The following is a 6,242-nucleotide window of genomic DNA, read 5'->3' on the forward strand; positions in this document are numbered from 1 at the left end:
TTTGTGTGTTTCCAAACCCCAAATTACTTCTCCATCCCCTAAGCCAGAGATTTTCAACTGATGGCCACAAGAATTTTTAACATGCAATACCTGACATTTTAGTTAGGGGTACTGAACTCTTTTCCTTTAGATGGTCAAATAAAAAAAAATGACATCAGCCAACACACACACACACAAAAAATCACTTGTCATACCAAGAACCAAAATGATATTAAGCTGAGAAAATACAAAGTTTTAGGCAAAAAATAAAATAAAAAATATTTTAAAAATGAAAATTATTGAATTTAACAATGCTCAGATGATGATCTCAATAGCAAAATGGCATATAAAGAGGAAAGCATAGGTAAAGGGGGGCAGAAGAAACATTATAAATTATGTCATGCGAACAAAGAGTGGGGGGAAAGGAGCATCAGAAATCTGTGACTCTGTCTTTGTCTTTTCAGGATTCTACAACAGAATAACATAGACCAGTGTTGGCGAACCTTTTGAGCTCGGCGTGTCAGCATTTTGAAAAACCCTAACTTAACTCTGGTGCTGTGTCACATATAGAAATTTTTTGATATTTGCAACCATAGTAAAACAAAGACTTATATTTTGATATTTATTTTATATATTTAAATGTCATTTAACAAAGAAAAATCCACCAAAAAAAATGAGTTTGCTTGTCACCTCTGACACGCGTGTCATAGGTTCGCCATCAGACTGAGCAGCTTACATCAATTACCTGACAAAGATGTCAGAATGGTTGAAAAAAACATTGCAAAACTATATGCTTTCTACAAGAAATTCAGTTCCATTGTAAACAATATAGAGAGGTTGTGGTTACAATAATAGAAAATATATATTATGCAAATATAAATCAATGGAAAAAGTGTGTGTCTATATTAATATCAGGTAAAGTAAACTTCAGAGCAGAGCAAATTACCAGAGGCAGGGACATTACATACTGATAAAAGGGTCAATCCACGAAGAAGAAATAACCATCATAATTGTATATACACAAAAGAGAGCAATAAACTATGTAAATCCAAAACAGATAAAACTGAGGGGAGGGGGGACTAGACAAATCCAAAATGATACTTGAAGACTGTAAGCATGGTCCCAACAGTGTATAGAAAAACTAAATAGAAGAGAAGCACAGGTATAGAAGAACTTAACACCACCAATCAACAGTATCTAATCAACACAATTAATCCACTAACAGTTGACTACATGTTCTTTACAAGTGCTTGCAAAAGATATGTGTACCCATAGACCATATCCTGGGACAGAAACAAATCTCAATAAATATAATTAAGAACATATGCAGTATGTTCTTAGAGTTCAGTGAAAATAAACTAGAAATCCATAATAGAAAAATAACAAAAGAATTTAAAACACTTTGAAGTTATCTAACACATTTCTAAATATTCTATTATTCAAAAAAGAAGTCACAAGGAGAACTTTAAAAAAATTTAAAGACCAAAAAATAGTTAACTGAATAAAAATTATTATACAGCCCTAACTGGTTTGGATCAGTGGATAGAGGGTCGTCCTGCGGACTGAAAGTTTCCAGGTTCGATTCCGGTCAAGAGCATGTACCTTGCTGGCGGGACATCCCCAGTGGGAGGTGTGCAGGAGGCAGCTGATCAATGTTTCTTTCTCATTGATGTTTCTAATTCTCTATACCTCTCCCTTTCTCTCTGTAAAATATCAATAAAATATATTTTAAAAAATTATTACACAACAACATATCAAAATCTGTATGGCATAGCTGAGAGTTTAAAGTAAAATTGATAAAGCTAAGTATCCTATATAATAAAAGTCTAATATGCTAAGTGTCTGGTCATCTGTTCAAGCAATCAAAGTAAAATGATAATGATATGCTAAGGCCACTCAACTGCTTGCTATGATGTGCCACTCAAGTTAATATACAGGATTAACATGACCACCAGGGGACAGACAGTCAACTGGTCCATCAGTTGCTACAATGTGCACTGACCACCCGGGGGCAGATGCTCTGACTAGTAGGTTAGCTTGCTGCTGGGGTCTGGCCGATTGGGACTGAGCAAGATGGGCCTGACACACCCTGAAACCTTCCTGCAGTCTATCTCCAGCTGGCCAACCTCCCACATCCCTCCCGGCCCTGATCATGCACCAGTGGGGTCCCTTGGCCTGGTCTGCGCCCTCTCACAACCCGGCTGAGGGACATGACCCCACCCTGAGTGCACAAATTTCATGCACCGGGCCTCTAGTATACAATAAAATAGAAGGAAAGCATCAAATTAATCTAAGCACCCTCCTGAATAACAATAAAAAGGAGTGAAATAAACCCAAAGAAGCAAAAAAAAAAAAAAAGCTACTAGTGAGCAATAAAAATAAAGAAATGGAAATAAAAGGCATAAAGGTCAAGGAATAAACTGTTTACTCTCAGATCACATGATTATCTACATAGAAAAGCCCAAGGAACCTAGGAGAAAAAGAAACAAGGAAATCTTCCTAGAACAAAGTGAGTTGAGCAAGGTTTTTGGATACAAAATACACATTTAAAACAATTTTTTCTATATACAATCAATGAATATGTGGATAACTACCTTAGAAATAAAACTTACTATCACATAAAAATAATGAAATATTTATGTGTAAGTTTAACAATATGTTTATAGTACTACTATGCTGAAAACTGTACAATGCTGATAAAGAGTAAAAAAAAACAAACAACTAGACAGACATACTATGTTCGAGTATTGGGATTGCCAACATAGCAAAGATAAAAATTCTCCCCAAGTTGATATTCAGGATTAACATGATTTCTATCAAAATCTCAGAAAATTATTTTGTATATATAGAAAATATTATTCTATAATTCATATACAATGTAAATGAATTAGAACAGTAAAAACAATTGTGAAATAGAATAAAGTGAGAAGAATCTGCACACCCAATTTTAAGATTTATAATAAAGTTACTTTAATCAAAACTGTGTATATTGGTGGGTGGCTTGGGTTCAGGACCGGGAGAAGGGCCACACACAAATGATGAGACTAGACAAGAAATATAAATTTGGAAACAGGGGGCCAGGCAGAGAGCCCAATTCTAGTGGAAGGGCTTCACTGGTGTCCAGGCCCTGTCAACCTTTTATTCAATTTTAGTTACACATATTGCCCTTAGTCAGGCAGGCAATTCTGGTAGCAGACAGATTATCTTAAAGGTCAGTAAATATTAGTAAAGATTTACTTTGAGATTATTAGGTCAGGAAATTCCTTGAGCCACTATTGTCTCGACTAAACAATGAGTGCATAGCTTTGGCTCTTGCCAGAACTCAAGTCCATCAGCCTTCTGGGTTCCTTGTTTACACTTTCCTGATAGTGTAGACAATGGGTAGCTTCCAGCATATATATCTTAAGAATATTATAAGGGTGTGATATAATAAAGTGGGAAATCAATTTTAACTTCTCTCTGGAATTCCCAATTAACTATTTTAAACATCAATCATTAAAATAAGTTTGGATTGGATTTCAAATCCTAAATTAACTCTAGCTATACATCCATTCAGATAGTCTTTCAGGAATAATGAGAGTGTAAGTCTCTTAAGTTTTATCTGGAGACAATAGGACTTCATGTGGATGCCAGGGTCATTTCATAATGAAGAATTATGTAGGCATCATCTTAGAAAATATTTCAACATCCCAGGAGGTGTAGTTCTTCAGTTGAGCATGGACCCAGGAAACAAGAGGTCATCAGTTTGATTCCCTGTCATGGCACATGCCAGGATTGTAGGCTCAAAACTCAGTAAGGGGTGTGTAGGAGGCAGCCAACTGATGATGTTTCTTTCCATTTCTTTCATTCCACTTCTCTATCCCTCTCCCTTCCTCCCTTTCTAAAAAAAAAAAAAAAAAAAAAAAAATCAATAAAAAACATATTTTTTTAAAAATGCACTATGAAAAAAATGTCAACATTACATCGAGTAGGTAAATAGGATATTTATTATTTACAATAATTTGTGTAATTTTCTTTGAAAATTAAGAAACATTTAGAATAATGGTGCATTATAAAAATAACTTTAAGGGACTAAATGAGTGAAAAATAGTTTAAGTTTAATATCTAGTCAAAAAGTATTTGTTCAAGGAGTTATATGTGTAAGGCAAAATTAGTAATTAAAACCATCAAAAAATGCTCTGGCCAGCATTACTCAGTGGTTAGCATATCAGCCTGCACACTTGGGGGTCACAAGTTGGATTCTCCTCAAGGGTAACTACCTGGGTTTCAGGTCCAATCCCCGCTCCTGGTCAGGGCACATGCAGGAAGCAACCAATAGATGTGTCTCTGTCACATTGATGTTTCTCTGTCTTTTCCTCTCTCTTCCACTCTCTCAAAAAACAAAACAAAGAAACAAACAAGCAAAAAACAACCCTCCCCCAAATAATCCAATTTTACAAATGGGCAGAGCACCAGAATAGACAGTTTTGCAGAGAAGACATTGCTATTTTAAACTGTTCAATATCAGTAATCATCAGATTCTATCTAATAAAAGAGAATAATGGTAATTGGTGAACGACCACTACCCTTCCCATTGGCTACTCAGGACGATATGCAAATTAACTGCCAACTAAGATGGTGGTTAACAGCTAACAAAGATGGCGGCTAATTTGCATACCTAAGGCAGGGTAGGACAGCACAAGCCGCCATTGGGGGGGGGGCGCTGGGGCTAAGGCAAGCAGTGCTGATCACTACACCTGAGCCCTCCCCCGCCCACCGGAGACACGGCCCACTCCCGTGTGCAATCTGCAGGCTGGCGGGGGCTGGGGCCAAGGCAAGCGGTGCAGATTGCTTCCCCGCCTACCAGAGACAGGGGGTCCACTTCTGTGTGCAACAGGGGTGTGTGTGGGGGTGGGCATGGGTTGGGGCCAAGGCAAGTGGTGCTGATGGCTTCCCCCTGCCTACCAGAGACGGGGGCCCACTCCCATGTGCGATCCAGGGGCGGGTGGGGGCTGGGGCCAAGGCAAGCAGTGTGGATCGCTTCCACCGCCTACCAGAGACAGGGGCCCACTCCTGTGTGCTACCCGGGGGTGCAGCATTGCTTGCCTTAGCATGAGCCCCGCCCACCCGCCTGGAGCCATCCAGCCCAGGGCCAGGAAGGCAGGAGGCCACCCTGGAGCGCTGGAGCCACCCGGCTCTCCCAGCTGTCCGCGCTTCATGAATCCCAATTTTCCACGGAGGCTACGGCTGCAGGACCCAGAGCGGGAGACAGTGGAGGGGGCCAAGCGCGGCTCTGGCTTGATGGAGGGCACCTGCGCGCGGAGGAGATCTCCCCAGAGGGCAGCGACTCCCCCTGCTGCCGCGGAGATCTCCTCTGCCCCGGTGCCCTCTGTCCAGCCCCAGCCGCCCTCAGCCTGCTCCCCTGTCTCCTGCTCTGCGTCCTGCATCAGTGAGGGGCCGGCAGGAGGTGTGGGGGGGGGGAGGGTGTTTACACCACCAAGTTCCCCACTTCTGCCCTGGCCCACATCCCTCCTCCTTTCCCTCAGAGGCCCAGCTCCTGCCTAGATGCTTGCTGGGCAGGCCCAACTGAACTGGAGAGTGAGCTATGGAAATCAGGATGGCCACTTCCTGGGATGGGATGGCCAGACCACGGGGATTCATGAGGGTGATGAGGCCCATGGGGCATGCACAGCCCTCCAGCAGTGGGGGTGGCCGGCCAAGCCGAGTCTGGCTACCGTGGGGCCAGTGGGAGCCCAAGGCCACCCCAACCCCCACAGGTCCTGGGCAGACGGTGGCTCAGTGGAGAGTGGTATCTCCATGCATGGTGCCCAGGGGCAGCTGTGAGCTGCTGCAACCCCACCCCACACTTCAGGGAGGGGGAGAAGGCTCGCAGCCACCAGCACCCTAGGCTGCACCACCTGGCCTGTGCCTCAGCCTGCCAGGTTGGCAGGGTCCAGAGAAGGTGAGCTGTTCCCTTCCCCCAGTGGTAGAACAGGGAGGAGAGCGCTGGGTGCAGGGAGGGGACCTCAGCTGGGATCCTCCTGGTGTGGGCCCAGGCAGGGGCCAGTGCAGAACTACCAGGGCAGAGTTGCTTCAGTGTCTTGGTGAAGTTTTCAACTGACCCAAGGAGGAAACCTGAGAGGGGAAAGGCTGGGAGGCATGAATTGCCAGCACTGTAGCCACTTGAAAACAGCTCCACTTGGAATGTGAGGTGGTTGTATGTTCATCTGAGAAGTGAGGGGGCTGAACTCCACCATCGCTGGGCTCCTGTCAGACCGAGGCCC

Source organism: Myotis davidii, unplaced genomic scaffold, assembly GCF_000327345.1.
Source record: "Myotis davidii unplaced genomic scaffold, ASM32734v1 scaffold99, whole genome shotgun sequence".
Taxonomy (NCBI): domain Eukaryota; kingdom Metazoa; phylum Chordata; class Mammalia; order Chiroptera; family Vespertilionidae; genus Myotis; species Myotis davidii.